Source organism: Gorilla gorilla, chromosome 14, assembly GCF_029281585.2.
Source record: "Gorilla gorilla gorilla isolate KB3781 chromosome 14, NHGRI_mGorGor1-v2.1_pri, whole genome shotgun sequence".
Taxonomy (NCBI): Eukaryota; Metazoa; Chordata; class Mammalia; order Primates; family Hominidae; genus Gorilla; species Gorilla gorilla.
Window position 1 is genome coordinate 104,901,567 of NC_073238.2, and position 26,741 is coordinate 104,928,307.

The 26,741-nt window shown below is 35.3% G+C and overlaps 1 long non-coding RNA gene across 1 annotated transcript; it reads left to right on the forward strand.

The window, feature by feature from the left end:
- Window positions 1-678: 678 nt before the first annotated feature.
- On the forward strand, window positions 679-15,909 carry LOC129526086 (uncharacterized). Its single transcript, XR_008670693.2, has 3 exons — window positions 679-798; window positions 1,313-1,479; window positions 15,685-15,909. It is a non-coding gene; the product is annotated as an uncharacterized lncRNA (long non-coding RNA).
- The last annotated feature ends 10,832 nt before the right edge of the window (window positions 15,910-26,741 follow it).

Here is a 26,741-nt window from a genome sequence, read left to right on the forward strand (position 1 = left end):
GGTAACAGTCTGAGATCAAGATATTGGTAGGGTTACTTCCTATTGATGCCTCTCTTTTGGCTTGTAGAGACTGTGTATCTCCTATGTCTTCACATGGTTATCATGCTGTACCCATCTGCGTCCTAATTGTCTTTTCATGTAAAGGCACCAGTCATATTGGTTATCAGAGCCTACTTTAATGACCTTGTTTTAATTGAAGTATACCGATTTAAAAACATTATTTCCAAACACAGTCACATTCTGAGGTTCTGGCTGTTAGGATGTCAACATTTAAATTTGGGGAGAACACTAGCCTACAACAGAGGGCTACGTCAGAGTTTGGCAATGATTACCAGATGTCTGTTCAATATCCATTATTTTCTTAGTAACAGAACCACAATTTTATTACAACAGGCAATATTCCTAGTTAAAGATTACAGTTTTATGGCTCTATTGTAGGTAAGTTTGGCAAAATATATATTAGAAATGTTACCTGCAAATTCCAATTGCTATTTGGAGAACAGCTGTTTGCTTGAAGATGGAAGTCAGTTAAATATATTGTGCCTAAAAGATAAAAGTGTCCAAGGTCTCAACAGGTAGCTGTCATACTATCCCTGGAGAACTGATAACTTGAGATAAATTTGGTACAATTATTCTGAATATAGTAACTTAAAACAAATATTTATTTCCTGCTCACAGGTTGGCTGGTGGACTGTACTTTCACTAATTTGAGCTGGGGGTCAGCTGGACTTCAGACTTTCAAGTCTACTCCAGGTGTCTTCATTCCAGGATCTGAGCTAAAGAATTAACAACTTCCTAGTATGTGTTCTTCTGATTGGGGACAGAGGACATGTATAGAGAGATGTGGAAAATTTCCAGACTTCTTTAAGACTTTTCTTGGAAGTAGCACAGTAGAATTTCCACTTATATTTTATTGGTCAAAGCAAGTCATATGGTTAAGTCCAAGTGATGAGGCACTGAAAAGTTAGAAACAACGGAATGCAAAATTCTATTCCAGGGAGAGAGGAAAACATTTGGAACAAATATCCACAAATAATCCAACATTCCACAGTTGTTTAACACCCTGTTGTTTACAATAGATAAAAGAAATGTTTATTTTGTTTAAATTCCTATTATTCATTTCTTACTAGTAGCCTGGTACAATTTTAACTTATACCCAGAGCTACATACAGTCTTTTCAATTTCACTTGTTAGTTAATTCCTCTGTGTTAACAGGTTATTTTGTGCTGTACATTTTAACTTTCATAATTGTAATATTAATGTAAAGAAAAGCCTTTTTGAAACCCACAACAAAATTTGAACTGTCTTGTAGATGCCAAAAAAGGGAGTTTCAACAAGACAAGAGTTTAGGAAGAGTATGTTGATGGAAAGAAGATAGCAACCATAGGACTCAGTTGTAGACATCCAGAAGATGGTGCAAAACAGTAGCTGCATTTCAGCAGAAGCCCAATGGATGTGGACAACAATGGCTTAACAGAGGTAACAGGCTGCCATGAGCTTCATAAAAACAAATTCATGACACTAATTGACTTATTTAATATGAGAAGAATCAAGATTTTCACACTCAAGTTGAGGACATACTTAAATTAGCCAACCAAATAAATGTATGTAATATAACAATACCCTTTTTGGAAGCTAGGGAAGCAGTATTTTTTACTGGTAGAGATCAAAAAATTCTTCCTAATTGAGTGTTGTATACTTTGTGAATGTGTGAATATATGAATGAGTCAGGGGGCAAGTCTTTAGGAATTTTCTTTGTAACTCTGAGTAAAACAGTAGTGTCAATATTCCCTTGGGTTAATGTAAGCAGATCTGCTATTAATACTAGGCAAAAAAAGGAAATAATTCTTGAACTTTCTCATATTTTATATATTATGGTAAATTATACTGAATGAATTTTAAAAGTTAGTAATTGTGAAGTGTAAATTTAATTTACTTAAAATACATCAGGACTATACTATAGTTTACAATTCATGAAAAATTATAAGAAGTTTACATTTATTGACAAAAATTAAAACTATAGAACTCTTGAATCAGCAAACTTAATTTCATACTTCAGTGATAATTCTGTGTGAACAGTATTTCCAAAGAGATGAATTAATGTATATAGCCTATTAAAGTTCCTTGTGAGAGTGAGATAATTCTATAAACACATAAAGAAGTTTATAATTAAACAAAACAAACTTTCATTATGTATTGACACTGCATGATTAATAACTGCTTTCTAAATTTGTGATGCTTACTATATATACTTGTATTACATTTCAAATATTAACATAATTTTCTCAACATATATTTAAAAATGTGTTTTCTATAAGATACATTCTAGATAGTGTAAGTCTCTACATGAAGCCGAAACTGTAGAACCTTCTCCTTTTAGGGAATTTATACTACAATTTTAGACTGCCTTCTGATGCTAATTCAAACTTATTTCAAATAGAATACTTAATTAGTAAAACAAATCCAACTCTACAGCATGTTTGGATGAAAAAACAATAAAGACTGCATCCAGAGAAAAAATATCCAATATAGAAAACAACAATTTTATCTATCTTTCTCTACTTATATTCTTACCATTCTGTTTTATAATTCCAAGTTGGATCTATTTCTGTACTCAAAAACAGAATAGTATTTGCCACTCTTCAAAGACAGGATGCTTTTTTAGAAATTTGTGTCTTTTTTTCATATGGTTTTCTCTTTCCGTCTTCCACCTATTAAACATAGATAGCATTCAATACCTTGGTTAAGTATGATATTTTATGTGAAGCTTTCTGTGACCATAAAAGATCATTAAATTTCTTCCTCCTTTGAATTTTATACATTTGCGCATCTAATTTAATTCCTACAATAAACCTACTCCCTTTGATAGGCATAAACACCTTCCAATTTATTGATAAGAAAACAAAGTTATAGAAATCATAGACCTTTACCAATGTCATTGAACAACAACAACAAAAATGTGTTAAAGGTTACTTTTATTTAAGCCAGTGTCAATTAAAATTCTAGTTCTTTCTACTATCCTAAACTACAATGTTACTTCTCTCTCTCTCTCTCTCTCTGGTGGCCCTTATGACAAATGGATTGCCTTCCAATTCCATGTAAGTGTATCATTTTCAGTAAATTATTGATGTGTTTTCTGTGAGAAGAAAATATATTTTATAGAATCTATACACCCAGCACTCAGCAATTTCCTGACACACAGTAGGTGCCAAATGAATATTTATTTATCTGACCTGGAAAAAGATTCTATTTGTCAAGACGTGCTCCCCTATTTAATCTATGGAAAAGTGTCTTTTGCATTTTTTGAAGATTTTCCAGGAAATAAATTGCTTTTGAATGCTCACATTATTCCATTTTGACACACTTGGAAAGATTATGAGAAGCCCTGTAACTAATATAATCAAAGTAGTATGACTTAAAGGATTCACTGACTTGCAGAGCTTGAGAAAGCATTTGGCAACCTTAACTTAGCTCACTGATAGGAACTAACACTTTTAATAGTTCTGTCAGAATGCCTAGATACTTCTCTGAGAGATGCTACAGGAATTTTTATACATCAACAGTAGTAGATATAAATTATTGTTGTTTCCTTCATGTCTTAATATGTGTAACTGATACTGATCTTCGGGGATTGTTATCAGTTGTATTTGATGGCCATTACCATGTATTTGGGAAATACAAAAAGAGCATCTTTAAGTACAGTGGAACACCACAGTGCACGGCATATCAAGTCATTTACACTTTTTTGGCAGCTTCCTGGAGTATAGCAATGTCGTTTCCTGCCATTAACAGATGGAGTCTCAATGTGAGAACTGCTACCGTAAAACCTGCAATATGTCAGGTTAAAGATTAAGTGAAATCAATGTTAGAGGGTGCTATCATCTTATATATTAAAATTGTACATAATGTGCAGATTATAAGCTTCATGAATTTACTTATTTAAAAAATAAGATTTATGGCAAAAACTTCAATATAGATAAGGCACATTAGGGAAACAAACTTATGTCCCTGATGTGAGTGACAGATGCTATCAAAGCTGTACAACATCATGCTTCTCTGCTTTTCAAATTAAAGATGTACAAAACAAGAACAATTTTATGGGTTGCTGTTAAGGTTGATGAACCGAGAAGTTGACAGCTTTTAAAATGTTTTAAGTGTGTATAATTGTGTGCATTAACATCAAGAATTTCTCTTCCCGCTTTTTCCAGATAAATGGCTTCGTGTCAAACACATTGTTTCAACTTTCAAAATTTTAAAGGGCAAGTGGCTTGAAATATATGGGGCTAAGACACGTATTTTTGTCCTTAAGTTTAAATTCAAATATGTTTATAATTATGAAAATAATTTGATTGCCAAATTAGACTCAGTTCAGAGATTTTGCCCATTATTTTAATGATTCAATAAATAAACAAAGGAGAAACAGGGAGAGGTCAGAGTGATTCCTTCCTTCACATATCAAACATAAGCTCTTTGGCCCTGAGCAATGTATGGGGCCTTTAGCAGGGGATACATGTTAGTTACTATATAAATGGTAAAACAGCTCTACTTTGTATCCCAGACTTTGTAGACTTGGTATAGCTTATGTAATATGTTACCAAAAGTCATACCTCATCAATCCCTATATCCTAGGTTTGCTTTGCCTACGCAATGCTAAACCAAGGGTATCCTGCTAAATGAATTTCCTAAAAATCCCTCTTCATCTAAAATATATTTTGCCTATTTATAGGAGATTGATCATTAGCAGCTTTGTAAAAAAAATTAGGTTGGGTTATCTGCTTTCATTCCTTTCAGGTAGCACCTTCCATCAGTTAATCAAGAAATAAATTAATTAAAGGCCATGTGTATTACCTTCTTCTCCAGCCATTAGCAAGTCAGTGATCAGTTCTGTATAAATTCTGTGATCAGGTAAAAAAGAAAGCTACTACCTTTGATAAGGGATCACAAATGTATGTATTCAGCAAACAGAAGCAAGGAAATAAAAGTTATATTAAATCAGTTTTAATACCTATGTTTAATTAAATTTAAAAGAAATAAAATGGTTCTAGACCACATTAAGTATTTGGTAAGCTTATCAACATGCATGATATAAACATACTTATATAGAGTGATGTCACATTCTTATAAAATCATTATGATTTTCAAACAACAAAAAAACTGCAATTTATAGAGCAATTCTGGCAATTGAGTCAGATAGTCTGAGGAAATGATTCAAGGGAAAAAATTACTAAGTACCAGACAGGCACTTAATTTGTAGAAGCAATTAAAAAGTTAATCAGACCTCATCCTCTCATTCATATTACACAGACCTTGAAAATGTGCAATTTGCATTCCCTATTGAATAATAGTAAAGTGTTTGCATTTACCTTGCCAGTGTACAGAGCTGGCATCGTAGATAAGCAACCAGTGCAGTCACACAAAACCCCAATGTATAAAGAGTTTAATGCTCTGTGGTTGCCATCTTGAAATTCACAATAATTTTATCTTTGAATGTGTGCTTTGTATGTGAAGTCAGATGAGACAATGAAGCATATGCTGGGGCTTGGAGTCTCGGTTCACACATGGCTATTCCACACCGCCTCCTTCCACTCCTGGGTCGGGTTCTCAGCTTCCTATTTCCTGACTTTTGGTGCTCCATGCAATGCCCATCTGCCTCCTCCATCAGCAGCCTGTGACTCTGCCACTCTCTGCCCCAGTTGGAGTGTGGGTGTGGGCTTAGGGAAAGCTGGGACCCTCTTGGTGGGGAGCAAGGGAGTATCTGGCAGCACCACCGCACATTCGTCAGAAGAATAGGTGGGAGCCTCTTGCCCACACCCACAACAGGTACCAATTGTGTTGTATAACACAATGTAGTAATCACAGGAAGTAGTTGCCAAGCTGAAGGCTATCCTTCATAACAACAAAAAAATAACATTGGCTTTATCAAAACCTGAAAGCTTGCTTAAGAGACTCCTAAAATTCTAAGATGTAGGCCTCAGAGGTGTTATCTAGCTGGTAATGGTATCTGTGGAGTCCAGAGGAAGGGCTTAATAGAGGTGAGATTCAGGTCAGGGCAAGGGCCATTGCTAGGGGGAAGCTTATAGGACTAGCAAGTAAACTGGAAGAAGTAAGTCTTTTTTCCCTTTTTGGCCTTCAAGTCTCCATCTGAAGCCACCAAATAGCAAAATATAATGGGGACCCTCTGTCAAAGGAGGAAGGTGATGTGAGCATTGGGGTGAACAAAACCTTCATCTCTAAACTATCTGTAGCCTCAGTGATCCTACCCACACCTGCATTGATAGCTGTAATGTTTCATTAACTTTTGCTAGTGGACATGGAAGTATTAACAGGTGACCTATGAATAGATTGCCCCATACCAAAGATATAGGAAAAAACTAATTTCTCCATAATAATTAGGACCAGCTATACTAGCCCATATAGTAACCTTCTTCTTTGCCTTTGGCCAGTGATATAGGAGACTAAAACTAATAAGTGTGTCTCTTAACTTCAGGTTCAATGTATATCTTATAATTAGTGACATAAATGAGGCTTCAATGATCCATTCCGGTAATGTGGATATATGGCAAACCATTTGAATATCACAAATTTAAGCCCATTGATAAACTCTTGGTTCTGTTAAATAGTATGTAAATATTTAGATCTGAATGCTGTGTTAGTTTTCTTCTGTTTTTTTTTGTAAATGGTCTAGATATAAATTTTATCAGCTGATGTCTTAATGTTAACAACATTTTGATTTTTATATTGTTGTGTTATTATAGTAGCTATGTATACTTTTTGACTGTGTATTTCTGTACTAGTCCATTCTTAACACTGCTATAAAGAACTAAGACTGGGTAATTTATGAAAAAAAAAAAAAAGAGGTTTAACTGACTCACAGTTCCACAGGCTTAACAGGAATCATGACTGGGAGGCCTCAGGAAACGTACAATCATGGCAGAAGGGAAAGAAGAAGCAATCACATCTTACCATGGTGGAGAAGGAGAGAGAGAGAGAATGGGGGGAAAGTGCCACACACTTTTAAACCATAAGATCTCGTGAGAATTCACTCACTATCATGAGAACTCACTCACTATCATGAGAAGAGCAAAGGGGAAATCTGCCCCCATGATCCAATCACCTCTCACCAGGCCCCTCCTCCAATTCAGCATGAGATTTTGGCAGGGACACAAATCCAAACCATATAAATTTCTTTCTCACTTTTAAATGTGTTGCATTTTTCTGGACCAGAAATAATGGGTATATAGGCCGAAGTTAAAGGTTTTGATAACTTTCTGTAGCTCTCACTTCATAGGTGCCTTTTTCAATTATGTTCTTAATTTTACAATTAATTTTACTTTTTGTAGAATCCTTAACTTCTACTACCTGCTTCTATTTTTCCCCTTTCTTCCTAGTTCCACTGGACATCTTCTCCTTCCAAGTTGTATCACTCCCAAATGTAAAAGATTGTTACTTCTGAGTCTAGTGTTTTTGTCCTGCATTGTTCCATACGTATGATATTTTTGAGGAAATGTTAAGAGATTTGAAATCAGGCAACTGTCATAATTCTGTAGGAACCCAAGCATTTCGGGTATTTTGAATCACACAAGACAGCATTATTTTTACTATTATTACTTAAGTTTTTGTCTTCAGTCACCATTCACTAAGAGTTTTGCACATAATTGCCTGTTTGAGGATTGTAAGTTTCTTCAAAATTTTCATATTTCTATTTGGAATGCTTTATTTTCTACCTGAAGTAACAGCATTAGTATGACTATTGCAGATGTATAGATGACGAATTCATATTTATTTGTCCAAAAGTGTCTTGAAATTTCACTTTGAGGAATATCTTTATTTAGATTTCTGGGTTGGAAGATATTTTTTCATCCTTTGAGATAGCAATTTCAGGGTCTCCTGAGCTCCATTGTTTCATTTGGAAAATTATTTCTTAAATTTAGCATTGTTCCTTTAAGATAATATTTCTGTCTAGCCTACATTTAGAATTTTATCTTTTTTTAATGTTCACATACTTCGGTATGACATGCTTAGATGTGGTTTCCTTTTTATTTATTATGACTCAGATTTTTAAAGATTGCTCTATCTCACGATTGACATTCTTTAATAGTTTGAGAAAATTTCAAACACAAGTTTTGTATTCTCTCAATTCTTATCTTCTAGAATTTCTTCTAGAACTATGTCAGCTTGCAATATATCAGATTTTTTGCTATTTTTCATGTGTTCTTTATGTTTCTGACATTTTACTGTCTATCTGAATCTTGTCTATTGATATCATTTTCAGTTAACAAATCTGTAATGACTAATCTGTTAAATTTTTTATGGATTTTTAAAAAGCTATACAGTACTCACGTTTAAATTTAATATTTAATGGATTGCTATTCCTGGTGAAATTCTCTTTTTATTTACTTCTTAGTTATTTAAATATCACATTAATAAAACTTTAATACCTACTGATATGGTTTGAATCTTTGTCCCCACCCAAATATCATGTTCAATTGTAACTGCAATGTTGGAGGTGGGGCTTGGTGGGAGGTTGTTGGATCATGGTGGTGGATGTTTCATGAATGGTTTAGTACCATCCCTTTGGTGCTGTTTTCATAATGGACTTGTCAGGAGACCTGGTTGTTTAAAAGTGTGTGGCACCTTCACTTTCTCTCGGTCCTGCTCCTGCCATGTAAGATGCCTGCTCCCACTTTGCCTTTTATCATGAGTGAAAGCTCCCTGAGAACTTGCCAGAAGCTGATGCTGCTATGCTTCCTGCAGAGCCTGCAGAACCATAAGCCAGTTAAATCTTTTGTCTTTCTTTATAAATTACCCAGTCTCAAGCAGTCTCAGGTGTGTCTTTATAACAGTGTGAGAACAGACTAATACACCTACATTAGTTCTCATTATTTTTCATCTATTTTCCCTAATGATATCTATTTTTTAACAAAATATTGACAATGCATAATTTTGTAATTCCGATATCTATGGTTTTAATATTTTAATCAAATATTTTAATTAATATTTTGATATTGACAAAACAAATATAATTTTAAATTATAAGCTACTGCCAGTACTTGTAGATAAAACTAAAGATCGCTCAAGAATTTAGAAGTTAGGACAGAAATTTGCTTTCCAAATGAGGTCTATAATATCAGCAAAATAGTGTATTTGTATGATTGCTGGGCCACAGTGTAGAATTAAATACTAATAATTAAGTAACTCTTTTATGTGAACCTCAGAGCACAAAATTCAAATTCAAAACTCTTCAAATCCCACATTCTACACATCTACTTTGGCTCACTCAAGATTGGAAAAATTAGGTTCGTTATAGGTAATGTAGTAGCAATGAAACACAAATAGCTTTATCTAATTTTCTTTAATCTCATTAACTAATAAAAAAGAACATTCCTCATAAAAATCTTAATGAATGAAAGGGACATATTTTTGTAGTATATTTGGTAAATAATGAAGTGATCTGTCAAATATAAATAACTCTGCTCAAGTCTTCCTAAATCTCTTGCTATTGGTCTCATGACAAAATGCTTTTATTTTCATTGAGTGAATTTGTTGAGCTATCATATTATCTCTGTTGAGTTAAAATCTTTGGTTATTCAATTTTAAAAAGATAAACTATCCAAAGAATTAAGCACCTGTCCCCTAAAATGTCACAACAATAGGACAGAGAGTTCATACATACCCAAACCTAGTTTGGACTATTATTCACATCTTACATTAGTATGGTACATTTGCCATAATTACTGAACTAATATTAATGTATTATTTAACTAACATTCATATTTTATTCAGATTTCATTAGTTTTTCCCCGCTATTCTTTTTCTTATTCAGGACCTCATCCAGAATATCATCTTACTTGTATTTATTATGCTCCTCTTGGCTGTGATAGTTTCTCAGACTTTTCTTGTTTCTGATGAACTTGATAGTTTTGAGTATTACCAGTTGAACTGCTTTAAAGAATGTCCCTCCATTGAAAATGGTCTGATGTTTTTCTCGTGATTAGACTGGGGTTATGGGTTTGGGTGAGGAAAATCATACAAATAAAGTGCAATTTCATGGTACCATATAAAGGAAACATACTTTCAGTGTGGATTAGCACGTTTGTTGTTAACCTTCATCAACTGGCTGAAGTAGTGTTTTTCAGATTTCTTTAGTATAAAGTTACTCTTTCTCCCCACTTTCCATACTGGACTATTTGAAACAGTAACTATGTGCAGTTCATACTTAAGAGTACAGTGCAGGCCTGCTATAATTGCATATTTCCAATTTCTCTTTTCTGTCTCTTGTGACATTTCATTTATTTGTATGTAAAAAATCATTTAGCTCATTACTCTTGTTAATTTAAAGTTATCTTTTAGATCACCTAGGAATAAGTTAAGATAAAATAATGTTATCTTCATTTAATTCTTCTCTGATACTCTTTGTAATCCTTCTCTGATGTTGTTTGATTCTTGCTTCAGAGCCAAGTTTCTAAACTGTATTATTTTATTTCTTCATAAATTCTTTAACCAATTTTGTAGTGTACATCTGCTTATGATGAATTACCTCAACTTTCAATTGTGAAGGTCTTTATCCTTTTGAAACTTTGAAGGATAATTTTGCTGGATATAGAATTTCAGGTTGGTGTTTTTATTCATTATTTTATTTCTGACAAAACTTTAAAATTTGACTCCACTTTCATTTCTCTTGCATGGTTTCTGACAAGAAGCATGCTGTAACTCTTATTCTTCCTCTTCTATAAATAAGGTAGTTTCCCATTCACTACCCCTAGCCTCTTTTGAGATTTTCTCTTTGCCTTTGGTTTTCTGAAGTTATGTCTTATTAATAGCTATGTTTCTTTTGGTTTTTATTTTGCTGGCTGTTCTCTAAGCTTCCTGGATCTGTGGTTTTATGTCTGTCATTAATTTTTGAAAAGTTTTCATTCATTGTTACTTCAAATATGTCTTCATCTCATTTCTCTCTTTCTTTCTGCATTTTCCTCTCTCTCTTTCTCTCTTATTTTTTTCTCATCTGGTATTCTAATTGCAGGTAGGCTACTGCTTTCGATACCGTTTCTTTTATATTGTTTATTATTATTATTATTATTATTGTTTTTCATATTATTGTTTTTCATGTGGGAGTGTTTCTATTTACGTATCTTCTGGCTCACTAATTCTTTCTTCAGACATGTCATGTCTACTGATGAGCTCATCAAAGTTTTTCTCATTTTTGCTACTGTTCTTGAGTTCCAGTGTTTTTTTTTGAGACAGAGTTTCACTCTATCACACAGGCTGGGGTGCAGTGGCATATTCTTGGCTCACTGCAACCTCCACCTCCCAGGTTCAAGTGATTCTCCTGCCTCAGCCTCCCCAGTAGCTGGGACTACAGGCGTGTGCCACCATGTCCAGCTATTTTTTGTATTTTTAGTAGAGATGGGGTTTCACCATGTTGACCAGGCTGGTCTTGAACTCCTGACCTTGGGTGATCCACCCACCTCAGCATCCCAAAGTGCTAGGATTACAGGCATGATCCACTGTGCCTGGCTGAGTTCTAGGACTTTATTTATTCATTTATTAGAATTTCTATCTCTCTGCTCACATCATCCATCTGTTTTCTCTCATTACTTTTTGTCCCATTATTTCTTTTAACATGGTAATTACAGCTATTCTAAATTATCCCTCTTATAATTTCAACATCTGTTTATTATTGAGTCTGGTTGTCAGGGGTGCTTTTCTCTTCAGATTATATTTTTTCTTATCTTTTACCATGCTTTGCAATTTTCTCCTAAAAGCTGGACATGATGTATTGGGTAATGGGAACTGACATAAACGGGCATTTAGCGTGAAATTTTATGCTAATCTGGGTAGGAGCTGGGTTGGGTTAAAAGTCTTTTTTTGTAGCTGTAGGTGCTAAAATCTACAAATTTCTCTAGTGTCCTTGTTGTCTCCCTCTTGACATTGGGTTTTCTAATCATTTTTCTCAGACAGAGTCTGTATCTTCTTTCTCTTTTACCTATAATCCACTGTTATTATATTGATGTCTTACTCTAGTTGGCTATAAGGTGTGTAAGGGGAGGATGCTCTATAATCATAAGAATAAATCTCAGTATTTTGATGAGCCTTCACAAGTGTTTCTCTGGAGATATAATTTCCTGCCTTATCCCTGATGCCTCTTTCATTTTCTGGCTGCAGTGTTCCCAATTTATTTCATTTAAGTTCTTCCCCATTGTGACTTTTTTCCCCAATGTCTTTCAAAAATGTCTTCAAAATGCTATTTACTTAACAGAAAATAATACAAAATAATGAAGAGACCCAGAACCACAATATAAAAGGTAATTCCTGTTAAAGAGCTGCTTCAATTTTTGATAAATGATTTTCACCATCCTTAAGAATTCCAACCCAAGGTAGCACAATAGAAATAATGTCTCTGAAAGCTCCAGTTCTGTTCTGTCAATTAGCAGATTTGTATGACCTATTAAACATTATGGCACATTGCTATGGGTATTTTTCTAACAATAAGTCATATTTCAATGGATGTACCACATTCTTAAATTATTTTTCTTACCGTTGCACAGAAACCTGCACTCAAGCAGGGCTTTCAAATGAACAACCAGATCCAATACTGCAATTTCTTATTTCACTGGATTAAAATTATCAGGCACTTTTAAGATACCTATGTTTTGTAATATTTATAATGTGACTAAATTTCAAATATCAAATAAAAATGTAACAATTCTAAAAGAGGACAAAATATCATGACTATTCTATTCATAATTACATTATCTCCAACATTTTTCAATTATTGATACATCAGTGAATTAGCCAAAAACATATGATTAAAGAATACATTTTAAATTGCAGTGCAAACAACCTATAATACAGATACACAAGGGAGTGAGATCAATTATATCACAAGGAGTAAGTTCTACATGAGAAGGATATTGAGATTTTATATGCCTTATTTAAAAGAGGGGGAATTGTTTTGGAAAAAGGCACTTGGATCTTGCAAAGTCAATTCAGAAAGAGCATCACCACATAACATTCTTAACCACTTCTAGTTGATACAGTGGTTAACATATCAAACAGAGTGCTATATCATTTTCATCCCATTTGGAAATTTCTCTTTTATATAGATTATCAGGATATCTGGGGTTTTATCAAATCTGAATGTTTATCCATAACCCACTCATAAAATAACTAGGTTTTATTTCTGGGCTGGGGTTTTAAGGCAAGCAATCTTTTTTTTTAACTTTCTTTTCTTTTCTATTCAGTCTTTCAAATAGCCTGTCTTCAGCTGTCACTTCAGGATATTTTTTAGTCTTATTTTATAAGTGGTCAGTCAATCATGGTGGTCCAATTCAGCAACCACTCTTAATGTAGGGATAAACCAGCATGAAGTGTCCAATGTACGGTTAAACCAGCAGCAGATGCGATATCAGTAGATTTTGATGCAGTTTTGTCAGAAGCTGATGTCACTCTTTAATCACAGAGTTTGGAAGGCTGTGCAATACTTCCCTGTGAGATGGTAGGTTTTTGTCAGTTCGTTGCAACCACTTTGAAAATCAGGCTGCTATATAGCCTTGCGTGACTTTGCTGATAAGACTGTGTCAGCTCACCTGTTTTCAACTTTCCTTCTGCATTTTTCTGAGAGGCTAACAGCATGAGTAAAAGCAAAACCAGTAGTTCCATTCTCTTTCATTCTAGCCAAGTATAAGGTCTCTGGGATCCTCTGTTTGGCAAGTTTTCACTGTAGCCTCCATAAAAGGCATTTGACCAAACGAGTCACACCAGTAGTAACATCACTCTCATCAACCCAGGAATAGCAGTATTTCTGGTCAAGTCCATTACAGGTACAATGAGGGGAAAAGGTATTTTTTTCTGTTGGCAAGAAGTTTAACCTCACACAAACCTTCATTTGCCCCCCAACAAGAAAGAGATTTATCCCGTCTAATGTCATAGGGTTTTGCCAACAGACTATAATTTGTTTGGCCCCTTCATCCAAGCATCAAGATCTTCATTTTACAGTCTAGTTAAGATTTACCAATTAAAGGTCATAATTTAGTGCAAGGACAAATGTGTCTGAAAAGGTGTTACTGACCCTTTATGTTTACAGTGCAGTCCTATAAACCTTGATTACCCTATGTAACATAGAAAAGAGACAAATTGATTCATCTGCGACCACTAGGACTTGAACTATCTAATAGGTATTAATGTCTCTTGTATCCCCTAACCAATTAGATTTTTCTTTTGGCTAATTAATTTTTATAGAACCCATAAAATCTTCTTACTCTGGGGATTGTAAACAAGTTTATATCAAAAGATGTTAGAACACGGGATAAAATCAAGGCATGTTGAGTTGGGCTTATATATCCCCAGTTATTTCTTATTCACAGTGTATTCATTTACGTAATTGGATAAAATATATATGGTTAAAATATTTCCGTACCAAGGTAAAATTTCCCTTACATTGACCATAACCACTCCCATCTGGGGTACTCATTAATTAATTGATTTGGCTGAAGGATGCATACTTTCCCATTCTGAGGATCCTGGAATGTTCTTTCTTATAAGCTGAACATCTGATGTTTTCATCTAGTGGAAGGTCAATTTGCAACTTGCTTGATGAAGTAAATGTTGTATAGGACATCAAAACAATCCCAAACATCATTATAAAATAGGTTTATCTGACAAAAAGTAATAACTAAACTAAACAAAAATAATATGTTGAAGAGAACCATAGCATATCTGGGGGTTCTCATTAAAGAACAATTTTTCTTCTCTCTCTAGTAAAGACATGTCAACTTCCCTAAGTATTGTAAACAGAGTTAACGTAGGGGAGTAAATACACCTAAATGTCCCAGCTGGGTTCCTTCTATTGGCTGTAGTCTCTGCACTATTAGAAATTATATCACATTGTTATGAGGATTTGTATAATAATAATTCAGGGTTAAACAGGTAAGTTGAGTTCTTATTCTATTTTTTTTTTTTTACCATTACACAGCTATGCATCCACACTGCAGCTCTATGGCCTCAGAAGACTAACACGGATATTGTTTCTCAACAATTGTTATATGGCCAAGGTCTTGTTGCTGTGACATCCCAAATGAGGGATAGGTGAGGGGCAGGTAAAGGATGCTGCCTAGGCAGCTGGCTTGTGCAGCAAATGGAGAGTGTTGCCATTCCCTGAGATAAGATACCTAAACTTAGTATAATTGGAGACGAAAATGACATGGCAAGTTTTGTATATGTAGATTTTGAAGTGAAATTAGCAAAGATAAATATTCAGTAGGTAAGCTGGTGTTCACTATTTAAGAGATAGGAATATATGCATACTAGCTGAAACTGTAGAAATGAATGAAGTTCCACAGGAAGATTAAGTAGAGTAAGAATAGAATGTCTTGTTTTTTCACTTAGGGTAGCTTTTCTTAACCAGGTCCTGTGAGACAAGTACATCTCAAGGTTTAAGACTGTCACCATATACAATGAACTAACCTCCTATGTAACTAAAATGGTATTAGCTAAGTATCAACCTTGTGAGAATTTAGAAAATATTGACACAAATAATTTAGAATTAATGTCATGACAACTTACATGAAATATAAAGAAAACCCTTCAATGATGTAATTCTAAATATCACTGCCTATTTTGCTATAAATTTGTAGATTTTACTTCTATGTATATTTAATTAGTTAATTAATTTTTTGTTTGAAACAGAGTTTCACTCTTGTTGCCCACGCTGGAGTGCAATGGCTCCATCTCGGCCCACTGCAACCTCTGCCTCGCAGGTTCAAGTGATTCTCCTGCCTCAGCCTCCCTAGTAGCTGGGACTACAGACACCCGCCACCACGTCCAGCTATTTTTTTGTATTTTTAGTAGAGACTGGGTTTCACCATGTTGGCCAGGCTGGTCTCAAACTCCTGACCTCAGAGGATCCACACACCTCGGCCCCCCAAAATGCTGAGATTACAGGCGTGAGCCACTGCACCCTGCCTCTATGTATATTTTAAACCCCACAGTACACTTTTTGTCTCAAACATGCAAATGTCTTTTAAATAAATTAGGAGAACAAATGGTATTTTATATTTGTGCGTATTTACTGTCACTAGCGTCCTTTAATATTTACCCTACATTCAAATGTCCATCAGGTTCCATTTCCTTCATCTTAAAAACCTCCCTAGAGCATTTGTTTTAGTGAAGGTCAACTGGCTTCAAATCCTCACAGATGTGATCTATCTGAAAATGCCTTTATTTACTTGCATTTTCTAAGGATATTTTCATTAAATATACGATCCTGAGTTTGTTCTCTCATTGTTCAGCACTTTGCACTTTTTCATTAACCTCTCAGAAGTAAACCATCATTCGTTTAGTTGCTTTCCTACGTATAATATGTCTTTTTTAGCCCTCTTCAGGCATTTTCAAAAATTTTCTTATTATTTTATGTTCAGCATTCAATTATAACGTGTCTAGGTATGGCATTATTTGTATTTAAAATGCTTACAGTTAATCAATCTTGGAATTAGAGCTTTGATGTTTTAATTTTAAATTTTGGAACATTTTGACTTTGCTTCATTAAGTATTTGTCTCCCTTTGCCTCGTCTCTGTCCCTCTCTCTTTATTCCCCAACTCCCTTTCTTTCCTTACTGAATATCAATGATGCTCTGTTTCTTTATCTTTGACTGTTTTCTCTCATTCCTGCCAGTCAGACAATTCCTACCAATATATCTAGAAGTTTATTGACTCTTATTTCTGTTATTTCCAATCTGCTGTTATGTTTATACAGTAAAATTTAAATATCAGATATTATATGTATGTTCCATCTGGTTCTTTTATATCTTATTAATTAATGTTTTTATTTTGTCTAAAACAAAGTTACTGGTAGACCTTTTTGACCCTTTCAGTGTGATTTTGATTTTTGTTGGAACTTGCTTATTTTTGTTATGTCTTTAGTCAATTTTCTTATCCAAGGGTGTAAGTCTTTACTGCTAAGGCATGACCTTTCTGAGGTTTCTGCTGAATGTGCAATGTACACAGTGAGGTCTCTCTAACCAGGCTGGGACAGGATCCCTGCACCTCCCAGGCCTGCATGATCTCTGACACCTCTGCTTGGCTCCCAGTCCCTCAGAAATAACTCATCCAAAAGCCCCATGAACATTCACCCTGCCTGCGTGCAGCTAATTCCTCAGCCAAGAACAAATGGTAACCCCTGCTTACCCTCTGGGGCTTCAGCACTGTGTAGTCATGTTCTCTCTCATATCCTGCCCATAAATTCTAGCTTCAGTAGCACCAAAGTCCTGCCTTTTCAGTTCAGCAAAACTGCATACTACAATGAAGCACAACACCCCAGCTAACAGAGAGTGTGTGTGTCTTTTTCTTCTTTTAAGGATCACAGTCCTGATCTGGATGCAATCTAGTGTCTGAAAATAGTTTTGTCATTCTTTTTCTAGATTTATGGTTGATCTGATAGGAGGGAAAATTTGGGTAAGTTATTCCAGTGTGATTGTACATTCACATATCTTGTAAAATATTTTTTCCTAGATGGATTTCATAATTTGAATCTTTGAGTTGCAGTCTTTGATGACGACTGGGAAATTCTTAGTTAGTATTGTAACCACATACAAGTCCCGGTGCTCACTGCCTGAGAAGCCTATTAAAAAGTAAGGTTTAGTGAGGGAAAGCAGCTTTGTTAATCAAATAGCAGTTTGGAAATGGCTGGGCTCATGCCTCTAAAACACAATTTCAGATGAGTTTAAGAAGGGAAACCAAGTATGAGAAGCACACAAGAATGGTCCAGGATATGGGGTCTACATGTCTTGCTCCAATAACCATCTTGAGTTAGTGTCCATCTGAAGTACAGGCTGACACCATCTCAACAATGACTGGGTTGTAGAGTAATTGACTTGAAGTGATCTCTAAATGGGAGGGAATTCCTCAGCTGAGTATCCAGGCCTGGTTCATTTCAAGATTAACCACTGGAAATTTTAAGCAAGCAAATAATTAGATAACCAAGCGCAGTGCCAGGAAGGAAGGGGAAGAATTTTGAAGCACATATCAAAGCTAAGACTAGAGAAGCGGAAAAAGGTTTAAAAATGCATTTTGGATCTACACTGCCTGGTTACATTATGTCATCAAATATTATTTCCGTGCCAGATTTTTATGCTCTCTCAGAATATGGTTATATTAGTCTCACTATCTACTGTTTCTTACTTTGTCTTCTGAAGTTTTCACTGGTTTGCTCTTGTTGCATTATTTGTGTTGAATTAAGAAGAACCTTTTAGTTTGTTAATTTTCAAATTTGTATTGGAGGCTATTTTCACTACAAATCTATATCTTTTTTTCAAATCTATTATATATTCTTTATATTTTCCAGTTTTGAGCTAAAATTGTGAATATTCTTTTACCTTCTTGAAGTTAAACTGAAACAGAATTATATTTATATTAATGTCTGTATCTTAGCATTCCAATATCAGAAAGCAACTTTTGTTTCCCTAGACGTGGAGGCTGTCAGAGTCCTCTGCAAACTCTCAATCATCTTTCAGAATAGGCAAAGGGCTCCACAATAAATGTGGCTCCAAATACTAAGTTCCATTTTTTGTGTGTTTCTGTGTTCTATCACTGATTTTTGGTTCAATATATAGGTAAGATTTTTTCCAGGCATCTTTATGTAGTGCCTCGTATACATTTTATTTATTAACACAGCTATTATGTTTACTATATTTTAAATATTTATTTAATGGACAAATGATTTGAACTGATGCCATGCAGGAATATATAGAAAAACAATGGCACAAAAGTCCATGAAAATATACTCAATACAATTAGAAGTAAGAGAAATACAAAATTAAAACTACAATGAAATACCACTGCACACCCTCTAAATTAATTTAAAAACATTACAGAATACCAGTAAGCATGTGAAGCTACAGGGACTCTTCTGCATTATTTGTTGTTGTTTAAAATCCTAGGGCTGGGAGCAGTGGCTCATGCCTGTAAGCCCAGCACTTTGGGAGGCCGAGGCAGGCAGATGACAAGGTCATGAGATCGAGACCATCCTGGCTAACACTGTGAAATCCCATCTCTACTAAAAATACAAAAAAAAAAAAAAAAAAAAAAGAATTAGCCGGGTGTGGTGGTGCACACCTGTAGTCCCAGCTACTCAGGAGCCTGAGGCAGGAGAATTGCTTGAACCCGGGAAGCAGAGGTTGCAGTGAGACGAGATCGCGCCATTGCATTCCAGCCTGGGCAACAAAGCGAGACTCTGTCTCAAAAAAAATTTAAAAAAAATTATATGTGTTTGATTTTTAATGGTATTGAAAATATATTTTTTACATTTATTTTCTAGTTGTTTGGTGTTAATATATAAATATTCAATTGATTTTCGAATGTTGAATGACATTAACATTAATTCTATATGTTTAGATTCTTTTTTATTTTGTGCATATGTAATCATGTATCTGCTAATATTAGTTTTGTTTTTTTCTCTCTCTCAGGTTAATATATTTATTTCTGAGATTTGTACATTTTATTTATTTTAATTGCAATAGTTCGTAGAGTAAGAATACTAATATAATGTTGGTATTCTTACTATATCAACAATAGAATTGTTGAGATGGACAACTTTATCTTGTTTTTGCGCTAGTATGGAAAGACAGAGACAATATAATATTTTTATTGAATTTTCTTGCCATTAAGAAAAATATGATTAACAAATGTTGAATTTTGTCAAGTAATATTTTCTGTACCTATTAAGATAAACCAAGTTCTTCCTTGTATTTTAACATAATAATACATTTAAGCACATTAGTACACTTGATATTAACACACTAATATGTGATAATAAGGCAAATCATGATTTAATTTCAAATGTTGAAACCTTATGTTTCTAAACCAAGCTCCACTTCTCTATTATATATTATTTCTTCTGTATATTGTTACATTTGTTTTGCAAGAATCTTCTGTTTATGATATTTTACAACATTGTTTGTGTCTGTGTTCGTGAAAGATATTAACCTTTAATTTTTCTGTACTTTAATATCCTTGTCTGATTTTGCTATCATTTTTTGTTGTTGTTTCATAAAATTAATCAGAAAGTTTTCCCTCTTTTCTATTACCTGGAACACTTATATAAGATCAGTATTATTTTTGAAAACTGTTTAGATAGTCTCTAGTGAACATATTTGGACCTAGAGTTTTCTTTGTGAAATTTAAAAACTGATATGTAACTATTTATATTTTTAATTTATTTTTGACTGGGTGTGTATTTTTAAGAAAATTTGTCCATTTCATGTAATTGGAAAACATGTTGTAATAAAAATAGAAACAATCCAAATATTGCTCAACTGGTGAATTGATAAACTGAAGTATATTCATACAGTGGAAACAACTCCGAAATTTAAAAAGGCTAAATCATTGATATTTACAACAACATGGGAGAATGTCAACTGCTCGAAGGCAAGGGAAAGAAGCCATCCTTCAAGCCTACATATGGTATGATTTTATTTATATGACATTCTGGAAAAGATAAAAGTGTAAGGAAAGTGTTTTGAGTGACTGAGATTGGGAGGAGGGGACATGCAAGAATTTTGGAGACTGTTGGAATTGTTCTTTGTATTGGTTTTGGTCATGATTACACAACTATATACTTTTTTTAACCTTCAAATATTATATACTGTAAAAGAGTATATTTTCTGTATGTAAACTATATTTTTAATATATAAAAGTACAGTGAAACAAAAACCCGATGCTTTGAAGTTATGCTTAACATCTTGTCAACTTTAGTATCTGCCATGATATTTCCTTTTCTCCATCTTTTATCAGTCTTTATGACACCTCTCTTCTTATTATAATTTGGATTAAGTAATACATGTGACACTTGAACATTATGAGGCCAAAGATGATTATAAAAACTGTGAAATTGCCTGACTTTATTTGCTTGCTTTGGAAACCTTAAGAAAAGGAAATGACAGGTTTAGGTCAGCCAACTCTCAAGCCATAACATGCTCTAAAAACCAGAGGAGTTCTTAGTAGCGTTTAAGGAGGCATAAAACTCTTATAGCCTCAGGCCTGACTCTGGTGAAAATCAGGCCAGGAATCAAATGTAAGGATAGGAAAGCTAATAGGAGATTGAATGCTAAGCCATGATATATATCCTAGGTCAAAATAGTATCATGATTGGTATGAGTACATACCCTTATTCTGGTATGTGAAAATTTGGACAGCAGACTCTGAGAATTTTGAATGCACAGGTTTTCTTGAAACTTCTGTGTAAGTAGCTACTTTATTTCTTTGTGAACAAGAGCAGGTTCCCCTTATCTGAAAACCTTTCAAAGATCACATTTGAAGCAGTTGCTTTACCAAATGACACTTGTCCTCTTCCTTTCTCCAATTTACTAAAGAGAATAATTCACATTGTTCTTAGACCAACTGTTCTGTGCAGGAGATGCATGAGGGGAGAAGAAAAGGCACACACAATACTTTTAAGGGTAAACAGCCTTTATCCCAAGTATATGGCAATACAGATATAATAAGCAAATGATATAATAAGCAAATTGATATGGGAAGGGGAGAAGGGAAAAGATATGTATATATTTACATTCACTATACTGTGGAGGAAGCATCTCCAGACCGAGAAGCAACAGCTTGGGCTCCACAGTCAGACACTACACTCACCAGACTATGAAGGATTCATCACCAGACCGGGAAGCATCAGCCTGGGCTCCAGAGTCAGACACTACACTCACCAGACTATCAACGATTCACTACCAGACCGGGAAGCAACACCCTGGGCTCCAGAGTCGGCCACTCGTCCGTGCACAGACAGGAGAGATCTCATGAAGCTTCGGCACAGTCTGGGACCCTAGTTCTTTTTGTAACGAGTTGTTTGGCATGAGGCCCAGTCACAAGGGTCCTTCCTGACTGGGCTCAAGGAACACTAAAAGGTCAACTTGTTTTTGTGATTGTCTGTTGTTTTTCAATAACTAACATATAGGAATAGATTGAAATAGAGATTTCTCAGAAACAGTGCTGGATGAATGCCTCAAGGGGCTCATACAGCCTGTTCCAGAACTTGGTGACCATTGTTTGTGTCCACGTTTAATTGAGTCCAAATTTAATATTTAACTTTTCCTCCACACCAACCTCCATGGAGAGAGTCTGTATCAAGTAAGAAGTAACTTAAACTCCAGAGGAAGTCTAGGGCATTGCTATCATGTATTGAGATGAAATTTATGAAAATATAGAGAACTTTCAAAAGATATTTTTTAGATGTGGCAGAATGTAAAGCTGGATGGCAAAAAAAAAAAAATGCAAAACTCACTTATACTCTCCCATCATACAGGATTTAATTTTTTAGCCAGGGTATTGGAGCTGTGCTAACATGTTGCCGGAATGACTTATTGAAGCTTGGGTATGATAACGACCTAGATGGACTTGACAAAAATGCCTTGCTATAGTATTAGAAAGAGTTGAGAGGCTATGGGGGTTGATACATTAGAACCAACTTTTATGTGAGACCAGAGTCATCAACTCAATGACATCAACAACAGACAGTCACAAAAACAAGTTACTCAGGAGGGCTCAGAGGACCTGCCTTTAAAAAGCCTATTTGTCTTAGCTTAGGGTCACCTCAAAAGCAGCAGCCATGGTTAGTTCATTCATGAGACTTTTGCAGCAGCACTTAAATGGTTAAAGAGGGAGGCTGGCTAACATTTAAGCTAGCCAGGCATCCTATTCACTTGGCTGTCATGTGCCTCTTTTTTAGTGGATAATCTCTGGTCGGCAGAAATATTGCATATTTAGAACTCAGAAACACAGTCTACATGCATCACCATTCTCAACATTTTCTTTTCTCTTTTCATTTGTTTTTCCTCCTATTACTCGATCAACCAGGCAACCTATTTACTATTTACCATCTGGGACTCCATCTTCACCTGTACCTTGGGTTGCTTCTCCCTGAATTCAAAGAGAACGTCTGTACCCTTACCACTCTCAAATTTGTTCATACCCTTTTATCATATTATAGGTCTAGTCCCTGACTAGGTCTACTGCTGCCATCAATGTATTGTATCAATCCATTGATGAGCCAGACCCAATTAGTTCCTTCTTTGGTGATTGTCCTAGGAGAGCCATCATGTGTCCATAAGTGCAAGCTGAGGAAGAGGCACCAATTCAACAGCTAGATGCTATGGGATCTAAGCCACCTATTTATATAATTTACATTTATTTATTTATTTGAGACAGAGTTTCGCTCTGTCGCCCAGGCTGGAGTACAGTGGCGCGATCTCGGCTCACTGCAAGCTCTGCCTCGCGGGTTCACGCCATTCTCCTGCCTCAGCCTCCCGAGTAGCTGGGACTACAGGTGCCTGCCACCACTCCCGGCTATTTTTTTGTGTTTTTTAGTAGAGACGGGGTTTCACTGTGTTAGCCAGAATGGTCTCGATCTCCTAACCTCTTGATCCACCCGCCTCAGCCTCCCAGAGTGCTGGGATTACAGGCGTGAGCCACCGCGCCCGGCCCGTATAATTTATTTTTAACTTCTAGATTTGTTTGAGCCTAATTCTGGACCTGCATCTTCAACACACAATAGATAATAGCTGTTCCCATTCAACCGAATGACTCAGTGAACCTGTGACATCTCAGCTCATTATGGAAAACACCACTTGTTACTTAATGCATGGTGACTAGAAACTGCTGCTTTCAAGAGTGGTTGATTCTGCCATGGAGAGAATTATGTTGCCTCAGAGTCCTAGAGCTCTTTCTAGCAGGTTTTTTTTGTTTTGTTTTGTTTTTTAATGAGGCTGCTAAGTGGCCTGAGACACCACTTAGCATCCCCATTTTCTTTAGGTCTTCTGCATTATATGGCCCAAGTTGCAGAGCAGATTTCACAGCAACCTGAACCTCCTCCAGTAGCCTTTCTCCTTTGAGATCTACTAAAACACATCTAAATCCAAGGTCTGTCTCTTATTAATTGTGAGACACTGAAAAAATTACCATGTTTTATCAAGGCTCTGATTTCTGAATCATAAACATGATGAAGAAGAACGTCCTATCTTCTAAACTTATTGGGAAGAAAACTTAGGCACAATATTTTAAAATGACATTTTACTGCTAACATAATCTATAACAGTTTAAATTAAGCTATGAAATAAATTAAGACTCGTCTCATTGGAGTCTAATTACTAAATCCAATTGATATTTTTCAGGACATACTTATTTTAGTTCACCTTTCAATAATTTCTTACTTCTTACCATGGATCCTTCTTCATTTTTTAAGACTCTTTCATTTAAAGTGACCTAAAGCATCTTTGTTCTCTGGTTTTCCTTCTTCTCAGGAAAGTTATTTATAAGATAGTGGTAAGATTGTAATTTTTGGTCTTATTATTTTTTGGTAGCCCTTCTTTCTCACACACATAGAAAGGATATCTTCTGTCTGTGGCCATTTTCAAGTCTCAATCTACGTTCTTTAACTTTGGATGATTTAATATATTCCCAACATCTTACTTTTTACCTATATGTTGATGACCTCCAAATTTATGTCTCTATTCCAAATGTCTCTTCCCACACATGTCATTCAAGGTCTTGCAACATTTTCTTACATACTTCTCACAGTTTTACACACGATTAGCAAAATTATTTCCAGTATGTTTCACCTATATCAGATTATATAGAAACATGCATTATTTTTATCTTTCTAATTTAAATAATCTTTCTTATCTGTGGTATCAAAAATTAAAACTCAGCCCTTCTGAGGACTCTCCCTCTCCAGGGCCTGATAAAGTTCAGAGGAAGTAAATTTTCCAGAATCCTGTGGCTCAGTCCTGTAATCTCAGCTTACACTGTGCCCTGCAGGAACATTTATTGTCTGAGGCCTGAGGTTTGTACGCAGGTGGCTGCTTTGGCTGTTTCCGTGTTATATCTGGATACAAGGAGCTTTGCAGAATTTGGCAGTACCCGGTCGAGCCAGCCTTCCTGGACCATAACCTGCCACCATCCCCCTCCAAGATCCTGGATGTTTTACATCCACACATTCAAAATCACAATCTACTTCCTATTTTGGCTCTTGAGGGCTCTCTTTTCACCCTCATTGGCAGTTTCTGCCTCTTTCTGCCAATCACCTTCTTTCACAGCTTCCACCCCTGCAAAATTCAGCGTAGTCTTCACATCCCCCCTTAATTATTTGTGGTGGGAGTAGTTGAATAAGAATTTAAATGTTATCTTTTTTATTTTCCTTATAACACATCTTATTTCATCGGTATATAATGCTGCTATTAACTTAATCAGCCAAATGTGAGACCTTAAGAATCATTTGATGTTTTTCCTTCTCAGTTCATCATCGATTCTTAATGTTTCTACTCTAAATGTCTCTCAAATCTGTCCTCTGCTCACTGTCTTTACTGCCATGAACTTAGCAAAAGGCCCCATTACTATGCCCTTACTCATCTCCCTGCCTCCAGCCTCAATTCCCTTTAATCAATGTTCTAAGCTCTTGATGGAGCAATATTTCTAAAATACAAATCTCATCTTGCTACCACCTACACCACACCCACCCGCTTTAAACCACTTATTGGATTTTTTTAAATTCCCTTTGCCTAGAATTTAACTAATTACCTGATTAATGATAGTTGCTATGTACTGAAGAGTCCCTCAGTGCTGAGCATGAGTACAAGCTGTATATTCTTGATCTCTTTTGGTCTACTATATCTTCGTGATATATATTACCCCATTCTAAGATGATGAAACTGAGAATTGGAAAGCTTGATTAATTAGCCCAAGTAATCTACCTTGCTACTGATGGAGACAAGACTCCTATCCAGATCTCTCATAATCACTTATCATTCACATATAGATCTTCCCTATTGATCCACCTCTTTGCCAGTTCCTGTCACGCCAGGTGTGTTCTAGTCAAACCAAAGTACTATTTTTTATCCATTTGTTTGCTTCCCCAAGAGCCTGTCATAATTTTATCCCTTTAAATGTGTACTTCACTCTGTTTGTAACGCTGATCATGGGTTCCTTTCTCAGCCCAGTCCAAATTGAACTTAGGGCAACAAAGTGTCATCAGTGCTAGGAAAATGACACAGACAAGCAATGTTCATGTTAAGCGCCCCTCTTATGCACTAGAAAGTCCTATGCACACCACCATCATTTACTCCCTGCTGTTGCCATTTTTTTTTTCTCTTGAGTATTTTCACAGTAGGAAGGGATCTTCTTGAGAGTGAGACCTGTCTTTTTCACTTTTATATAACACCAGAAAGATGACAATTGGTGATAGGCACATGGACACAAATGAAGACAAGTTTACTCAAGTTTACTAAGTAAATGAAAACATGAGTAAATTAATGCATTTTGATGTTGTTCAGACTATACTGAGCTCTTATTCTTTAGTTACCGTGCAGACTGGTGATGACATCCTTCATGAGCCCAGTGATGTGTTTGGATCATGATGTTCTTTTTTTTTGAATGTCTTACTGCCTCTGTTAAGGTTTCTGTATAGGTTGCGAAACTCCAGAGCTGTAATTTGCTTCTGTTATTTTCCTTTTTGAGTCCCTGTGTTCTCAGTTTGTTCACTTCAAATTTTCCCTATTTTATTGGCATCATTAATGACCTAGTATTTTAGTATTATTTTTTCACTCTATTCATGAATCAGTCATCATCTTTTGACAAGCTGGATGAACTTTTTTTTTGAAATTTTAAAATTAAGACAATATTAATTTTCTTGTCAACATACCTGTCTGTGGTCAGCAGAATTCTAGGATGGCCCCTAAAATTCCTGCCAC